The sequence below is a fragment of the Scyliorhinus canicula genome, chromosome 12 (assembly GCF_902713615.1).
Source record: "Scyliorhinus canicula chromosome 12, sScyCan1.1, whole genome shotgun sequence".
In the NCBI taxonomy this organism is placed as follows: domain Eukaryota; kingdom Metazoa; phylum Chordata; class Chondrichthyes; order Carcharhiniformes; family Scyliorhinidae; genus Scyliorhinus; species Scyliorhinus canicula.
This window is the reverse complement of record NC_052157.1, coordinates 159622725-159641783: the sequence shown is the minus strand read 5'-3', so window position 1 is coordinate 159641783 and position 19059 is coordinate 159622725. Positions and strand designations below refer to the sequence as shown.

The 19059-nt window shown below is 48.0% G+C and overlaps 1 protein-coding gene across 3 annotated transcripts in view; it reads left to right on the top strand.

The window, feature by feature from the left end:
* The window catches only part of bcas3 (BCAS3 microtubule associated cell migration factor), a 1085633-nt gene that overhangs the window by 60480 nt on the left and 1006094 nt on the right, over positions 1-19059 (top strand). The window lies entirely within an intron of this gene.

Genomic DNA, 19059 nt, shown 5'->3' with positions numbered 1-19059 from the left:
AGCATTTTAAAACAAAGTATGACAATGAACCACATCAGGAGATATTAGGCTGGATGAAAGCTCAGCCATAGGCTTTAAGGAGAGTCTTAAAGGAGGAAGGCGAAATAGGCAGAGTGTGTAGTTCCGTACAAGAATCATACAGATCCAAAACTCTGTTTCTCGCCACTGATGCTGCCAGATTTGCTAGTTTATCCAGCATTTTCTGTTTTCATTTCCAATTCCCAGGGTGGCCTGCTTGCTGCCTCCTTACGTGTCTAATGGGGATTGGGCAAGGCCCGGAACTGCCCAGGCTCATCCGATTGAGGTCCTTAAGTGACATATTAATGGCTGCTTGAGGTCCATGATGGGCCTCTTTCTGCGGGCCTCAATTTTGAGACTGGCAAATGGAGGCCAGGAATAGGGGAGCAGCTTGCTTGGGTCTCGAGCAGGAAAGTGAGGTCCCCCCCAACCCCTGGCCTCTTCATTAAGGCCCCTGTGGCACTACCAGGACTGCAGAGCACTGCCAATCAGGTTGGCTGACAGCTCTCTGAGACATGACTTCCTTTCCAAGTGAGGTACGTAAGACCCGCCTCCAGCTAATTAATGCACCTAAGAGCATTAAATGGCTGCTGACATCGTCACCGCAAACTCTTCTGGTGGCAGGACAGGAAACCCTGCCACCTGTAAAATTCAGTCCCTGGTATAAACTTTATGGGCATCTTAGCAGCGCGCCATTTGCTGAAGGCGGGATTCTCTGTTTGCCCCGCTGTCAATGGCAGCTCCCATTGAAGCCATCCCATGCCGCCGGGAAACCCATGGGCAGGGATGCACTGCCAGCGGGATCAGAGAATCCCACCGCCAGCGAACAGCTGGAGAATTCCAGCTTAAATGTTTTAGGTTTCCCTTTACCTGTAGTACCTAAAGCACAATTTCTGACTTTTACTCTCCCTTTTATTTGTATTACTTTTTCCACCTCTGCTCTCCTCCCAATTGCTAGGTAGAGTCCTTATGACCATCCTAATTATCCTTTTTGCTCGGATCCTAGCCCAGTTTGTGACCCTGTGTCCCACAAGCTGGAATCCTTCTTTTTGCACACTGTTCCTTTAGCCATGTGTTCACCTCTTTAATAAAATAGAATCATAGAATCACTACAATGCAAAAGGAGGCCTTTTGGCCCATCAAGTCTGCACCAACCCTTCGAAAGAGCACTCTACCCATTTCCAGGTCCATAGTTCCATGAAAGTGGCAATGCAGGTGGATGAGGTGGTCAAGGAGGCAGACGGTAAGCTTGCCGGGGCATTGAGTACATAAGTTGGCAGGTCATGTTACAGTTGAATAAAGCTTTAGTTAGGCCACATTTGGAATATTGCATACAGTTCTGGTCGCCACACTACCAGAATTATGTGGATGCTTTGGAGAGAGTGCAAAGAAGGTTTACCAGGATGTTGCCTGCTCTGGAGGGTGTTAGCTATGAGGAGAGGTTGAATAAACTCAGATTGTTTCTGTTGGAAGATAGAGGCTGAGGGGTGACCTGATTGAGGTCTGCAAAATTACGAGAGGTATAGACAGGGTGAATAGTCAGAAGCCTTTTCCCATGGTGGAAGACTCAATTACAAGGGGCACAGGTCAAGGTGAGAGGGGGACAGTTTAGGGAGATGTGTGGGGAAGGTTTTTCATTCAGAGAATGGTGGGTGCCTGGAACGTGTTGTCAGTGGAGGTTGTGGAAACAGGCATGATAGCAATGTTTAAGATGTACCTTGACAGACATATGAATGGACGGGGAATGGAGGGATACAGATCGTTTGGGCGATAAGTAGTAAGTCAAAATAAGGAGTCTGGATTGGGAAGGCTTGGTGGGTTGAAGGGCCTGTACCTGTGCTGTAATATTCTTTGTTCACTTTGTTCTTCGTTCCACTCAACTGTCCATCCCGCCCCCTAGCCCTGTAACCCCATAACATAACCTGCACATCCCTGAACATTGAAGGGCAATTTAGCATGGCCAATCCACTTAACCTGCCATCCCAAACACCAATTTGCATGTGTGTTCTGGAACAGAAGGATAGGCTGATAGGTGGGGTGAAGAGGGATAGGAAGAGGCTTGTGGAGATTATAAACACTAGTTTGGCCGAATGGGCTGGTTATCTAGGGTGCTATGTTATGGTTGTGCATATTAAACCAAGGCCCAGTCTGCCGGCCCAGATAAAAGATTCTGTGGCGTTGTTGTTAAAAGTTCTCCCGATGCCTTGGTGACATCAACCTACATTTCCAAGAAAAGGTGTTTGGTTATTCATTTGGTTACTAATCGTAGGACCTCACTTTATGCAAATTGGTTGCTGGGCTTGTCATTCTAATTGAATCTGCTGTTTGTAAAGTTACTTGAGATGTCCACAGAAGAGTTGATGAGGTATTATACAAATCTAATCTCTTTCTTTTGTTTGCTTTTTCTCCTTTGGCCCAAGTGACTTGGGATGTTTTTTTAAATTATCCTCTACTCCGTGGTATGCTCTGGACTGAACTATAAGCTACAGAGCATTTACCGTGCAGTCTGCTTCATTTGTGAATGAATCTGTTGAAAATGAATTTGCCTCGAGGACACATTATGCCCCATGTGCCGTATCCATTTATATCACTAAAACTCTGTATGCAAGATGTTACGACCATGTTTTTCTTTTCAGACAAAATGTTCTTGGATGTGATGAAAAAAACTCCAGAAACACAGGCCATCTAAAATTAAAAACAGAAAATGTTGGAAATGCACAGCCGATTGTTCAGCATCTGAAGGAAAAGTCAGGTTCCTCCTTTCGGTGGGCTTCCTAGTGAAAGGCTAAGATTTTGGGCGAGATCCATCTGACTCATTCAGATGCTAATTGATCTGCCTTGAGCATTTCCTGATGTGTTCTCTGAGGTGCGAGAAAAGATCTGTGAGGATGATGTTATTGCCAGAAAGCTCCTGAAGAGTGGTTTCCTTCTCCCTTTATCTGTATGTATATATGAACTCAGAGACGTATTGAATTACTGTAGTAGAAATCCACGATTATCCCAAACAACTGCTGCATTTGATCACTTTTGAGCACTAAAGAGTTTGAAGTTTAAAAGTAACCATATTTTTGTAATATCATTCATGCAAAAGATACTTCAGAAATTCTGATGTTTCTGTATTTTTGTTTTATTTTCATTTGTTTTAATTTTAAACTTTCTTTCTTTTGGCTATCCCTGTGGCAGATGCAGTTCTGTAAGAGAGAAATTGTTTATTTTCCTGAACCATTTCAGTGCTAAATGTTTCTTTTTTGCTCTTTTTTCCTGTTTATACTTTTTCTTTTGCATTCCCACTCTCTTTTTCTTTCGAAAATATCATAAACTACCAATGTTGCCTTAAAGCTGCACAGCCACACAGCAAAGTATTTGCATAGGCCGTTTATATAGAACAGTACAGCACAGAACAGGCCCTTCGGCCCTCGATGTTGTGCCGAGCAATGATCACCCTACTTAAACCCACGTAACCCGTATACCCGTAACCCAACAATCCCCCCATTAACCTTACACTACGGGCAATTTAGCATGGCCAATCCACCTAACCCGCACATCTTTGGACTGTGGGAGGAAACCGGAGCACCCGGAGGAAACCCACGCACACACGGGGAGGACGTGCAGACTCCACACAGACAGTAACCCAGCCAGGAATCGAACCTGGGACCCTGGAGCTGTGAAGCATTGATGCTAACCACCATGCTACCGTGAGGCCCCTTATGTGCCACACAAGTGATATTGAAGGGTGTGCACTTAAGTAAATCACCCGCGCCCTTCAGAAAAAAATGAGAGGAAATGGTGGTATCCACAAAGTGTGTTCGGCAGGGGTACCTTTAAATTTGGAGCTCGCCTTCTGGGAATTTGGAATGTGGAACCACATCTAACTATTGTGCAGTGCAAGGCACTGGAGCTCCAGCTGGCTTCAATTCACTTTTATTTCTCTAATAATTAATTCCTTGGCTAGTCAGTTTCATTGAAACACTTCTCCTCTGCCAGCTTTTATCCCATCTGCTCCGTGGTCTACCTTAGACTCAATTTGAATGAAGTTGAGCCAATTTCCAATGGCCTCAACTGGGGTGATCAAATGGTAGCATCCTTGCAGTGACGCAAGGAAGTAATTCCTATTTTTTCAGTTGTGATATTCTGAGAACTGGCTCAGTGCAGGGAAAGAAGTCTCTACCCATTGAGAAAGGGAGTTTGATGGGAAGGTATATTTCAAGGGCAATTCTGGATGATGCATTTTAGGTGTGCTAGTTAAATGTCTCTTGGTCCAAACATAGACAAAAGAGCTGAACTCAAGAGCTGAGGTGAGAGTGATAGCCTTTGACATCATTGCAGTATTTGCCCAAGCGTGGCATCAAGGAGCCATTGCAAAACTGAAGTCAATGGCAATCAGGGGAAGGGGGTGCTGGGAGGAACTCTCTGGTTGGAGTCATACATAGCATGACGGAAGATGGTTGCGGTTGTTGGAGGTCAATCATCTCAGTCCCCGGACATTGCTGCAGGAGTTCCTCAGGGTAGTTTCTGGGGCCCAACCATCTTCAGTTGCTTCATCAATGACCTCCCTCCATCAAAAGGTCAGACGTGGGGATGTTCGTGGATGGTTGCACAATTTTCAACATTCTTTACGACTTCAACATACAAGGTTTGCAGGGGAAATCTGATGGGACAAGCAATGGTCAAATTCTATCGGATTCTTTTGACCTTTGTCCCTGAGTATTGCATCGACTGGTGTACCTTTCAAGACACTTCTGCTATTTGTCTTTCTTGAGGCTGGGGTAGGATTTTCAGGTCCTTCTGAGGTGGGGAGCCGAGCTGGATGGAATCTAAAAGTAGCTCCTCTGGCCTCATTAATCCTTCCAGGCCTTTTGTGCAGAGGTGGTGTTGGGCAGCGAGAGGGTTACAAACCCGCATGGTGTAAGTAGCTGACATGGCTCATTAAGAACCACTTAAGGCCAATTAAGGTCAACTAGGATTTTCCAGTCCGTCTCTAGTTCCCGCCAATGGCAGGGACAAATTTACTTGCCTAGAAATGGCCTCCTGGCAACCGACCAGGGGGAGGGGCAGCACTCCAAGCAGGCCTGGCGACCCACTCTGCCTGTCTGGTTTTGTAGCAGCTGAAGGCCTCCATGTAGAAGGACTCCCATCATTACCCCACCACTAGCCTGCATACAAAAGCGATTTTTCAATTTGTTTTTAAAAAAACTGGAGAGAGCGCACCTATATCTTGAAGTGACCACTGCCAAGACATCCTCTACTGCTCCTTTCAAAATGGAAGGTCTCTGAATCATAGAATCCCTACAGTGCAGAAGGAGGCCATTCGGCCCATCGAGTCTGAACCGACCCTCTGAAAGAGTACTTCACCCAAGGTCACTCCCCTGCCCTATCCCATAAATTAACCCCTCAATCTAACCTACACACCTTTTTGGACACGAAGGGCCAATTTAGCATGGTCATTCCACCTAGCCTGCACATCTTTGGAATGTGGGAGGAAACCGGAGCACCCGGAGGAAACACACGCAGGCACGGGAAGAAGGTGCAAACTCTACACAGACAGTAATCCAAGGCCGGAAGTGAACCCGGGCCCCTGGCTCTATGAGGCAGCAGTGCTAACCACTGTGCCACCATGCCAAGCACAGGCCCAGCATTTTATTTGGTTGGCAAGACTACTCTGGCCATTAAGTGGCTGCCACTAGGAAAATCACAAAGATTGTTTCCCATACAGTGTGGGTTCCTCACCCATATTGTAGCCTCATGGTGGAGTTCAGAAGTCTGCACGGAAAATCCTACACCTGATCTTTGAATAGTATTTTTCATTAACTAGACTGCCCATTATATTAGAACATATCATGAGTCAACAGTCAGCGTAGGTCTTGAGAAGATTATCTCACCTGTGATAAGCCACAAATTAATTATAACTTTATTGTGCCTTACTTTAAAGAACCATATTCTTGCTCAGTGCAACCTTGATTTTAGGGCAAACTGACTGATTCAAATATTTTAGAATCAGACTTTAATCAAATGTTATATTTTTGGATCCAGCCTGTACTTGTGCCCAAAGTCAACAAAAGTTTCTTCCTGGCCTGCCTGCCAACAATGGTGGAGAGCAGAGGTTTTTCACACACTCTTTGATCTTCCATTTCTGAACACATTGTTCACACTCTGGGTTGCAGTTTGAATCGATCATTTGTCATTGTGGGGCAAATTAATCTTTGTTGGGTGCATAAAAATGCAGGTAAATTTTGGGAAGGATTAAACGGTCTTTTTCTATCACGTCTTTATGTTTTTATGAATTCTGGAAATGAGCCACTTCTGATTCTGAGGAGCTTTGGCTGCATTATACTTGGAGTGCACTTACACATATTACATTTTGGCACCGAAAATGAATGCTAAGTCAACAAAACCTGGTTATATTTATCAGGTACAGCATATAAACTTTTCTGCTTGGAAAAGTCTTCCTTGTTTAACACAATGGAATTTCTATTCTCTGAATCTACATCCTTGTTGAACTCGATAGTTATTTTTAAGCCTCCCTGGAGTGCTTCATCTTTCTTTCACTTCATCTTTCTGGGCCACACGACCTGTGTGCCTGAAAGCAGATGGTTGGCCCATCTGTCACCAGGCATTAACCAATATTGCTCAGACCTGGCAAGGCCAACTTGAGAAAGATTTTTTTAACTTTTGAGTTCCCTTCTTTTCTTGCCTGCGGACAGCCGTATGTAAGATATGTGACTCCTGCTCAGCAGCTTCGTCATAAGTTAGCTGTAGGCATTCCCACTTCTGGGACAAAATGTTCAGACATTGTGTTGGAGATTGTAATGTATGAAATCTGAGTCTTTTGCTTTATGTCTATTGTGCAGCTGAAACATGGTGGACAGTTTTGTATCTATGAATTGTAGCGTGTAAGTGACTTATTGAAACCAACACACGTGGCAGTGACATTCTGAATTTCCACAGAGTACTCGCACTGAGTTTTGATGTAGTAGTGTTTGATCCCAACCAACCTTTCTGCTAAACTGCATGGGTGCACAGTCATGCAGCAACCTGAAAGGTACTGCATTGGTTTTGTAATAAATTAGGTGTATGCAATGCTGCAAGAAAACATTTCAAGCCAGTGCACACTGAAAGAATTGGGTCACGCACGACACTTAAATTAAAAAAAAATTTTTAATAAACAATTTTATTGAGGTAGTTTTTGGCTTTGTAAACAGTTACAGACCTCAACAGAAAGAAAGCAAAAAAGGCAAAAATGTGCAAACATCCACTAAATGGTTGCCACCTCCGGGCGAAACCCTGTACAGATCCCCTCAAGACGAACTTAATTTTTTCCATACCCAAGAAACCCGACATGTCCGCAAGCCACAACTCAGTCTCCGGGGGCTTTGAGTCCCTCCATGGCAATAGTATTCGTTGCCGGGCTATCAGGGAAGCAAAGGCCAAAACATCGGCCTCCTTCTCCCCCTGGACTCCCGGGTCTTCCGAAACCCCAAAAATTGCCACCCCTGGACCCATCGCCACCCTTGTTTTTAGCACCTGGGACATGATCCCCGCAAATCCCCCCCAGTACCCCCTAAGCTTAGGGCATGCCCAAAACATGTGAACGTGGTTCGCTGGTCCTCCCGTGCACCTAGCGCATTTGTCGTCTATCCCAAAGAATTTGCTCATCCGAGCCACCGTCATGTGGGCCCGGTGAACGACCTTAAATTGAATCAGCCCGAGCCTGGCACATGTTGCGGTCGAATTTACCCTACTCAGGGCCTCTGCCCACCGCCCGTCTTCCATTTCCCCGCCTAGCTCCTCCTCCCATTTAAGTTTCAGTTCCTCCGTCTGGGACCCTTCCTCCCTCATGAACACCTTATAAATATCAGAGACTCTACCCTCCCCTTCTTCCCCCCTAGAGACTATTCTGTCTTGGATCCCCATTGGCGGGAGGCGTGGGAAAGATGGGACCTGTCTACGGACAAAGTCCCGCAACTGTAGGTACCTAAAATCATTTCCCCTTACCAGACCAAATTGCTCCTCCAAGCTCCTCAAACTCGTAAAGCTACTTTCCAGGAACATATCGCCCACCCTTCCCACCCCCGCCCGCCGCCATACTCGGAACCCCCCTTCCATACTCCCGGGGGCAAACCGATGGTTGTCGCAGATTGGCACCCAAACCGACGCCCCCATCTCCCCTACATGCCTCCTCCACTGGCCCCATATCCGCAGGGTCGCCACCACTACTGGGCTGGTGGAGTACCTGGCCGGCGGCAGCGGTAGAGGAGCCGTGACCAGGGCTGCCAGGCTGGAGCCCCTGCACGAAGCCGCCTCCACCCGCTCCCAGATAGACCCCGTACCCACCATCCACTTCCTTATCATAGCGATGTTGGCCGCCCAGTAATAATTAATCAGACTCGGCAAAGCCTGCCCTCCCTCGCTGCGGTTCCTCTCCAGCATCGTCTTCTTCACCCGCGGTGATTTTCCCGCCCAGACAAAGCTCATGATCATCCTGTTAACTCTTTTGAAGAAGGACTGTGGGACAAAGATCGGGAGGCACTGAAAAACAAACAGAAATCTAGGGAGGATTGTCATCTTTACAGTCTGCACCTTCCCTGCCAGCGACAGTGGGAGTGCATCCCATCTCCGAAACTCTCCCTTCATTTGCTCCACCACCCTGGCCAAATTTAACTTGTGCAGCCTGCCCCAGTCTCGTGCCACCTGGATTCCCAAATACCGGAAATTTTCCTCAACCAGCCTAAACGGTAGCCCTCTCAATCTGTTCTCCTGGCCCCTTAGCTGTACCACAAACATTTCACTCTTGGCCGTATTTAATTTGTATCCTGAAAACTGGCCGAACTTCCTCAACATTCCCAGTATACTTCCCATCCCGGCCACTGGGTCCGACACGTACAGGAGCAGGTCGTCTGCATTAAGAGAGATCCTATGTTCTACCCTGCCCCTCACCAGCCCCTCTGCGGCTCTCAGCGCAATCGCCAGCGGCTCTATGGCCAGCACAAACAGCAGCGGGGAGAGTGGGCGGCCCTGTCTGGTCCCTCGGTACAACCTAAAGTACTCCGACATTTCTCTGTTAGTCCTGACGCTGGCCTTCGGGGCCTGATATAATAATTTGATCCAATTCACCAGTCCCTCCCCGAACCCAAACCGTCCGAGCACCTCCCATAGATAGTCCCACTCCACCCGGTCAAAGGCCTTCTCGGCGTCCATTGCCACCACTACCTCCACCTCCCTGACTGCCGGGGGCATCATTATCACATTTAAGTAATCTTCTCAGGTTGGCCGCCAGCTGCCTACCTTTCACAAACCCAGTTTGGTCCTCCCCAATCACGTCCGGTACGCAGTCCTCCATTCTAACCGCCAGTACCTTTGCCAGGAGCTTGGCGTCAACATTAATCAGGGAGATTGGCCTGTAGGACCCGCACGCCCCCGGGTCTTTACCCCGCTTCAATATCAGTGATATAGTGGCTTGCGACATTGTCAGCGGCAGGGTCCCTCTGTCCCTTGCCTCATTGAAAACCCTCGCCAAGACCGGGCCCACCAGCTCAGAGAACTTCCTATAGAACTCTACTGGGTATCCATCCGGCCCCGGGGCTTTCCCCGACTACATGGCCTTTAGGCCCCCCAATACCTCCTCCACTCTAATCGGGGCCCCCAGCTCATCCACTCGCCCCCCACCTACTGTTGGGAATGTTAACCCGTCCAGAAACCTTTTCATCTCCGCCGGTTCTTCCGGCGGCTCCGAAGTATACAGCTTGCGATAGAAGTCCCGGAATACCTTATTCAATCCTGCCAGGTCCTCCACTTTGCGCCCCTCCCCATCCATCACTCTACTTATTTCCCTAGCCGCCTCCCTCTTCCTGAGTTGCTGTGCTAACAGTCTGCTAGCCTTTTCCCCATGCTCGTACACCACGCCCCTCGCCATCCTAAGCTTTTCCACGGCCCTACTCGTGGATAGTGCCCCCAGTTCTGCCTGTAGTCTCTGACTCTCCCTGAGTAAAACCTCCCCCGGGGACTCTGCGTGCTCTTCATCTATCTGACCCATTTCCCTGACCAATCTATCCATCACTGCCCTGTCTGCCATGGCTCTGTGGGCCCCAATTGAAATCAGCTCCCCCCGCACTACTGCCTTTAGCGCCTCCCACAGGGTCGCCGCTGAGACCTCCCCCGTGTCATTCACCTGCAAGTAATTTTGCATACACCTCCGAAGCCTCTCACAGATCCCCTCCTCCGACAGCAGTCCCACGTCTAGCCTCCATTGCGGGCGTTGGTAGTTCGCCCCCCCCGACCTGCAGGTCTACCCAGTGCGGGGCATGGTCCGAGATAGTGATTGCCGAATATTCCGTGTTCTTTACCTCCCCTATACAATCCCTGCTTAGAACAAAGAAGTCTATCCTAGAATATACTTTATGGACGTGTGAGTTAAATGAGTAACCCCTTCCTGTCGGCTGTCTGGCTCTCCAGGGGTCCACTGTCCCCATTTGCTCCATAAACCCTTTCAGCTCCCTTGCCATTGCTGAGAGTCTACCCGTTCTGGGACACAACCGATCCAAAGCCGGGTCAAGGACCATGTTAAAGTCCCCCCCCATTATTAGCGTGCCAGAGTCCAGGTCCGGGATCTTCCCCAGCACTCTTTTAATGAAGTCCATGTCATCCCAGTTCAGGGCATATATATTCACCAGCACCACTCTTCTCCCCTCCAGTCTGCCCCGTACCATCAGGTATCTGCCCCCCCTGTCTGCGGCTATGCCCTCCGCCTCAAATTGCACCCGCTTGTTGATCATGATTGCCACCCCCCTGGACTTCGAGTCCAAGTCCGAGTGGGAGATCTGGCTAATCCAGCCCTTCCTTAGCCTGGTCTGGTCAGACACTTTCAGATGTGTCTCCTGCAACATAATTACGTCCGCCCTCAGAGCCCGCAAGCGCCCTCTTAACCAGCCCACTCAGTCCCCTGACGTTCCAGGTGATCAGCCTGGTCGGGGGGCACAACCCCCCCCCCAACGCTGGTCAGCCATAGCCTTTCTCGGGCCGGCCCCTGACCCGTGCGTCGCGCCATTCCTGGCCCGCCCGTTGGCTGCCTCCACCCTCGACCTCCTTTCCAGTGCCTATTTCAAGTCCCTCCCACGTCAGCAGAACAACCCCCCCCCAACAACATCCCCTGATACCCCCACCCCTGCCATCCACTGGCTGTGATCTCCCCCCCCCACCTGACTCCCTTGACTAGCCAATCTGCTAGCCCGGTGACTCATCACTCTGGCGCCCTCCTGTCTCATTCCCATTGTTTCCCCTTCCTCCTCCCCACTCCCCGGCGCCTCATCCCCCTCTCCAACCCACTGGAGCAAACTCACTGGCACAGGAAGGCATGGACATCAACAAAACAAAAACCCCCCAACCCACGTCCTTGGCCCCCCCTTGCTGACCGGCTCCCCATCATTACCATGCCGTCTCCTGTGTCCTCCGTGAGCCGCACAAAAAGTAAAAATCCGCCCGAAAAGGAAAAAACAGAAAAAAGAGGAAAAAATAAAAACATAGAAAAACCCCCCAAAAAAACCCAAACCAATGTCCATGAACAAAGGAAAGAGTCCCAAATGTTCCACTTGGCACCTTTGACCCAGCAAACCGTTGAACAGCAGTCGAGGCCCATTCGGCGTACCTTCCTACGGTAGTCCTCGGGCCCTAATTCGTGCCCGTGGGGCCTCTTTTCGGGACCAGCCCCTGATCCCTCACAAAGTCCATCGCTTCTTCAGGCTTGGAAAAGTAGTGGTGTTGACCCTGGTGCGTGACCCATAAACGAGGCGGGAACAGCAGACCAAACTTCACGTGCTTCTTGAACAGCACCTCCTTGACATTCTTAATGGCTGTTCGCCACCGAGCCACCTCCTGGCTTAGGTCCTGGTAAATGCGGAGGACACTGTTGTTCCACGTGCTGCTCCTGGCGCTCTTTGCCCACCGCAGCACCCGCTCCTTGTCCACGAACCTGTGGAACCTAATCACCATCGGGCAGGGGGGGTCCGCCCGGACGCCCCTGCCTCGCCTGCACTCTGTATGCCCCCTACAGCTCCGGCGGTCGCGGAAAGGCTTCGGCCCCCATCAGCTGCATCAATAGGTCTGCTACAAACGCTGTGGCATCAGCTCCCTCAGCCCCCTCCAGGAGGCCGACCATCCTCAGGTTGTTCCTGCGGGCTCTATTCTCCAGCTCCTCCCCTCTGTCTAGCAGTCTTCTCTGCCGCTCCTTCAGCCCGTCAACTTCTAGCGCCGCAACCGTCTGCGCATCTGCCTGCTCCTCCACCGCCTCTCCCAGCTCCTTAACTTTAACATCTCGCGCATCCAGCCTCTGGTTCAGCTGATCCACCGCTTTCGGGATTGGGTCCAAGCTGTCCTTCTTCAGCGCTTCAAAACTGGATTTCATTACCTGGAGCATGTTATCCAGCACCTGCTGGATTGCTGAGTCCAGGGTCCGTGTATCCGCCATCTTAAATTCCAGGTAAGTTTCTACAGCTCCTTGTCTCTGTCCCTTTTTCTCTCTCTTCTACCTCCTGGACTCCCGCTGTTCCATGTGCCGCACCCCGCTCCTCAGCACTTTCACCGCTGCCTTCCTTCAGCTCGGTGGTCCCGCTATCGCGGGGAATCAGCCCCTAAACGGCCGCCGGAGTGAGAGCCCGCCGAATGTGCGGCTCACTCGAAAATCGCCACCACCAGAAGTCCACGATTATTAAATTTTAAATGCTGCATTGATCCCAGCTGAGAAAAGATTGAAATGAAATGGTCACTTGTTGTAGAGAAGGAGAAGAAATGTGATGTGCTGAGGTGAGTGATGGATATGGGATGGCCAAGCAGAAGAAGATGAGAAAGGCTGAAGATCGGATGACGGCAAGGTGGCACAGTGGTTAGCACTGCTGCATCATAGCGTCAGGGACCTGGGTTCAATTCCAGTCTTGGGTGACTGTATGGATATTGATCAGAAGAATTCAAGGAAAAGCTAAACAAAGGGTTTTGAGCTAAAGAGACAATTGCTTTGGACAAATTTAAAGTGGGAAAGCAGACTTCAGAGGTAAATCAAAGGTGATGCCATTTTACTACAGTCTGAGAATCGAGAGTAAAAGCAGTTGTGAACAATTTGCATAGCAGTCAAGACCAAGAAGTCCTAAAGGAGCTGGTCCAAAATCCTGGATTGGATTTGCTGTTAAAAGTGCAGTAGAAGTTTTGTTTAAAAGTCTCATTTTGAAAACCAGGTCTAGATTTTGGAATGCAAACTGCTAATGGAAAGCATTATCATGAGAGGTTTTAAAGCATGTTTTTGGAAGTGGAGTTTTGAAACTCTCATATGATAATCATCTGGGATGATTCTGAGGAGAAATCCACATACGCTAGCTTGGGTTCAGAGTGGAGTGCATGTATTTGATCACAGTCATCTGGTGTGCTGAAAAGGGATTGTGTGGTAATGAGACCATTGTCACTTAAGATCTACTTTGTAATCCGTGTTAATCTTAAAATCTCTGTGTAATTGTTAAAATAAATGGGGAGTAATGGAGTATTGTATCTGTAGTATCCCGCCCCGGACTTATGGGGTGGGAATAATTATCTTCCCCATAGTTCTTACAGAGTACGAGCTCCCCGCTGAAGGGCAATGGAACTCCATTCAACTGCGTATAAAAGGTCAGCCAGTAAGGCACCAACCGAGGAAAGACCCGATAGGGACTTACCGTGAGTTGAATATAACATAATTGTAAATAAACCAAGTTTGTTATTCTTACTCGATGTGGACTCCTCGTTTCCGTATTAAACTGGCGATAAGAATGGGATGGCTTTCTCCTCAAAGTTCTTTGAGCTGACCACAGAAGATCCGAGGGCAATTGATGCAACGGCTTTTAGATCATATTGGCTTTAAGAAGTTTTTCTTTGTGAGGTTCCTCGGCAGAATCCTGTCTTGGATCCTCCAACTCCATTGTCGAACCAGCCTACTGTGACGTCTCAATGCTGACATGCCCGATGTAGTATTTTCAGATTTAGACATAGCAACACAGACGTCTGAAGTCTCAGATGCAGATTCAACGCTTCAGCCGCTCCTTGCTGATCGTCCACCACGACGATCCTTCCACAGACGACGTTCCCCTTCGAGGTATACGCCGCCTGGTCAGTTGCTTCATGGGTTCGATGTTTCACCGAAGCCGAAGAAGGGCCGATGTCCTCCATCTGCTCCTCCTTCTCCACCTCATTGGTCATCGAGGGGGTCTTTGGACTTTGGGGGAAGGAACATAATATCTCGCACAGGACTTACTTTCCGTGGTTGTCGCGAAGTATGAACTCCCCTGCGAAGGGTGAGGGAACTCCACTCAACTGTGTATAAAAAGGCGGCCAGTAAGGCACCGTATGAAGAGAAACCCGTTAAGGATCTACCGGGAGTTGTATATAATGTAATTGTAAATAAACCAAGTTTGTTATTCTTACTTGGTGTGGACTACCTGTGTCCTTATCAGTGCAGGCAAGTTAGCTAATGCTGGCTTGTCTGCACTGAGTATTGGTTGGCTGAATGAGAGTACTTTCAGAGTTTGATGGATACAAGGAGTCACAGTGGAACTGTGAGAAAAGGCTACAAGAGAGAGAGCTGATTGGTGAGTAGTGGGTAAGGTCAGTAAGTCTTTACAACTTGCTCCACTTTTATGTTTGAAAATCCGTTTTGTGATTCATAATCTGCAAGGGCTCTAATTAGTAGTTACGAGGACAAGGAAAGAAGGGCCCTGGAGAATTGGATATCATCTTCTAATGTTTAATTTAAAGGGTTATGTCATGGCAAGAGATCTCAAAGCCTTGGTTTGCTCCTCTTGCTTTATGTGGGTGGCTGGGAACATTTCCAGTGCCTGGAACCAGCATTTGTGCAGGATGTGTCTCCAGCTGCAGCTCCTGCTCCTGGAAGCCCGGGTTTTAGAGCTGGAGCGGCGGCTGGATTTGGATTTGGATTTGTTTATTGTCACGTGTACCGAGGTACAGTGAAAAGTATTTTTCTGCAAGCAGCTCAACAGATCATTCAGTACATGGGAAGAAAAGGGAATTGAACAGAATTCAAGAAAATACATGAGAATACATAATAGGGCAACACAAGATATACAATGTAACTACATAAGCATTGGCATCGGATGAAGCAGACAGGGTGAAGTGTTAATGAGGACAGTCCATGAAAGGGTCATTTAGGAGTCTGGTGACAGTGGGGAAGAAGCTGTTTTTGAGTCTGTTCGTCCGTGTTCTCAGACTTCTGAATCTCCTGCCCGATGGAAGAAGTTGGAAAAGTGAGTAAGCCGGGTGGGAGGGATCCTTGATTATGCTGCCTGCTTTCCCCCGGCAGCGGGAGGTGTAGATGGAATCAATGGATGGGAGGCAGGTTCGTGTGATGGACTGGGCGGTATTCACGACTCTCTGAAGTTCCTTGCGGCCCTGGGCCGAGCAGTTGCCATACCAGGCTGTGATGCAGCCCGAGAGGATGCTCTCTATAGTGCATCTGTAAAAGTTGGTAAGGGTTAATGTGGACATGCCAAATTTCCTTAGTTTCCTGAGGAAGTAAAGGCGCTGTTGTGCTTTCTTGGTGATAGCGTCGACATGAGTGGACCAGGATAGATTTTTGGTGATGTGCACCCCTAGGAATTTGAAACTGCTCACCATCTCTACCTCGGCTCCGTTGATGCTGACAGGGGTGTGTACAGTACTATGCTTCCTGAAGTCGATGACCAGCTCTTTAGTTTTGCTGGCATTAAGGGAGAGATTGTTGTCGTTGCACCACTCCACTAAGTTCTCTATCTCCCTCCTGTATTCAGACTCGTCGTTGTTCGAGATCCGGCCCACTATGGTCGTATCGTCAGCAAACTTGTAGATGGAGTTGGAACCAAGTTTTGCCATGCAGTCGTGTGTGTACAGGGAGTAGAGTAGGGGGCTAAGTACGCAGCCTTGCGGGGCACCGGTGTTGAGGACTATTGTGGAGGAGGTGTTGGTGTTCATTCTTACTGACTGTGGTCTGTTGGTCAGAAAGTCAAGGATCCAGTTGCAGAGTGGAGAGCCAAGTCCTAGGTTTTGGAGCTTTAATATGAGCTTGGCTGGGATTATGGTGTTGAAGGCGGAGCTGTAGTCAATAAATAAGAGTCTGATATAGGAGTCCTTGTTTTCGAGATGCTCTAGGGATGAGTGTAGGGCCAGGGAAATGGCGTCTGATGTAGACCGGTTGCGACGGTATGCGAATTGAAGTGGGTCAAGGCGTTCCGGGAGTATGGAGGTGATGCGCTTCATGATCAGCCTCTCAAAGCACTTCATTACAACTGACGTCAGGGCCACCGGGCTGAGGACTCTGTGGAGCATCCGCGAAGCGGAGAGTGTCGTGGATAGCACGAATCGAGAGGTGGTCACACCGCAGGCTCAGCAACCACAGGCAGGAAGGAAATGGGTGACTACCAGGCAGAACAAGAGAGCCTGGCAGGCAGTGGAGGAATCTCCTGTGGCTGTTCCCCTGCAAAACAGATATAGCTTTTTGGATACTGTTGAGGGGAATGACCTCTCAGGGGAAAGGAACAGCAGCCAAATTCATTGCACCACGGTTTGATCTGCTGCAGAGGGGAGGAATAATAAGCGTGAGAATGCAACAGTTATAGGGGATTCAAATCTAAGGGTAATAGATAGGCATTTCTGTGGCCGCAAACGAGACTCCAGGATGGTATGTTGCCTCCCTGGTGCTAGGGTCAAGGATGTCTCGGAGTGGTTACAGGACATTCTGGAGGAGGAGGGTGGACAACCAGTGGTTGTGGTACACATCGGAACCAACGACATAAGTAAAAAAAGGGATAAGATCCTAAAAGCAGAATATAGGGAGTTAGGAAGAAAGTTGAGACGTGGACCTCAAGGTACTAATCTCAGGATTACTACCAGTGCCACATGCTAGTCAGAGTAGAAATAGCAGAATATATTGGATAAATATATGGCTGAGGAGATGGTGTGAGGGGGAGGGTTTCAGATTCTTGGGGCATTGCGACCAGTTCCGAGGGCAGTGGGACCAGTACAAACTGGACGGGTTACACCTGGGCAGGACTGGGACAGATGTCCTCGGGGGAGTATTTGCTAGAGTGGTTGGGGAGGGTTTATTTTAAAATTTTTTTCTTTTTCTTTTTTAAAATAAATTTTTTTTCAATTAAGAGGCAATTTAGCGTAGCCAATCCACCTAACCTGCATATCTTTGGGTTGTGGGGGTGAAACTCACACAGACATGGGGAGAATGTGCAAACTCCACGGACAGTGACCCAGGGCCGGAATCGAACCTGGATCCTCAGCGCCGTAGGCAGCAGTGCTAACCAGTGGGATAGCAACATATGCAAGGAGTCAGAGGTGGAGGAAATAATGACAAAAACAAAAGACAGAAAGGGGGATAAGAAAAGTGATAGGCAGATAAACCAACAGCCAGATTCAAACAGGGCCACAGTGAAAAATATTGGAAACGGGACTAGTAATGTTAAAAAGGCGAGCTTAAAGGCTTTGTGCCTTAACGGCGGTGCAGTCACAATATAGCGGATTAACTAATCACACAAATAGACTTGAACGGCTATGATATTGTCGGGATTACAGAGACATGGCTGCAGGGTGACCAGGGATGGTAACTGAATGTTCAGGGGTATTCCGTATTTAGGAAAGACAGACAAGAAGGAAAAGGCAGTTGGGTTGGGTTGCATTGCTGGTCAAGGAGGAAATTAACACAATAGTGAGGGAGGATATTAGCTCCGACAATGCGGAATCTGTATGGGTAGAGCTGAGAAACAGCAAGGGGCAAAAAACGTTAGTGGGTGTCATATATAAACCCCCCAAACTGCAGTGATATTGATGGCATTAAACAGGAAATTAGAGATGCATGTGATAATGGAACAACTGTAATTATGGGTGATTTTAATCTGCATATAGATTGGGGAAATCAAATTCGCCACAGTACCATAGAGGAGGAATTCCTGGAGTGTATGTGGGATGGTTTTCTGGATCAATATGTTGAAGAGCAAACTAGAGAACAGGCCATCCTGGACTGGGTTATGTGTAATGAGAACTGAATCATTGGCAATCCAGTTATGCGATACTCCTTGAGGTTGAGGCACCATAATATGATAGAATTTTTCATCAAGGTGGAGAGTGAAGTAGTTGATTCTGAGACTAGGGTCTTGAATCTTAACAAAGGAAACTATGATAAAATGAGGCATGAGTTGGCTATGATCACTTGAGGAATGTTACTTAAAAGGATGACAGTGGACAGGCAATGGCAAAAATTCAAAGAGCGCATGGAGGAATTGTTATTCAATTGTTATACAACAATTGTTATTCCTGTCTGGCACAAAAGTCAAACTGAAAAGCTGGCCAATCCGTGGCTTGCAAGGGAAATTAGGGATAGTATTCGATCCAAGGAAGAAGCATACAGATTGGCCATGAAAAAAACTGGTCTGAGGATTGGGAGCAGTTTAGAATTCAGCAAAGAAGGGATATTAAGAAGGGGTAAAAAGAGTATGAGTGTAAGCTTGCAGAGAACATAAAAACTGATTGTAAAAGTTTCTAGAGGTATGTGAAGAGAAAAAGATTGGTGAAGACAGATGTAGGTTCTTTACAGTCAGAAACAGGGGAATGTATTATAGGGGACAAATAAATGGCTGAGCAATTAAATACATACTTTGGTTCTGTCTTCACAAATGAGGACACAAATAAGATACCAGAAATGTTGGGGAATGCAGTGTTTAGTGAGAAGGACGAACTGAAGATGATCAATATCAGTAGAGAAATGGTGTTGGGGAAACTGATGTGATTGAAGACTGATAAATCCCCAGGGTCTGATAATCTACATCCCAGGGTACTGAAGGAGGTGGCTCGAGAAATAGTGGATGCATTGGTGGTCATCTTCCAGGATTCTATGGATTGTGGAACAGTTCTCGCAGATTGGACGGTGGCTAATGTAACTCCATTATTTAAAAATGGAGGTAGAGAGAAAGCAGGGAATTATAGACCAGTAAGCCTGACGTCAGTAGTGGGGAAAATTCTAGAAGCCATTACAAAAGA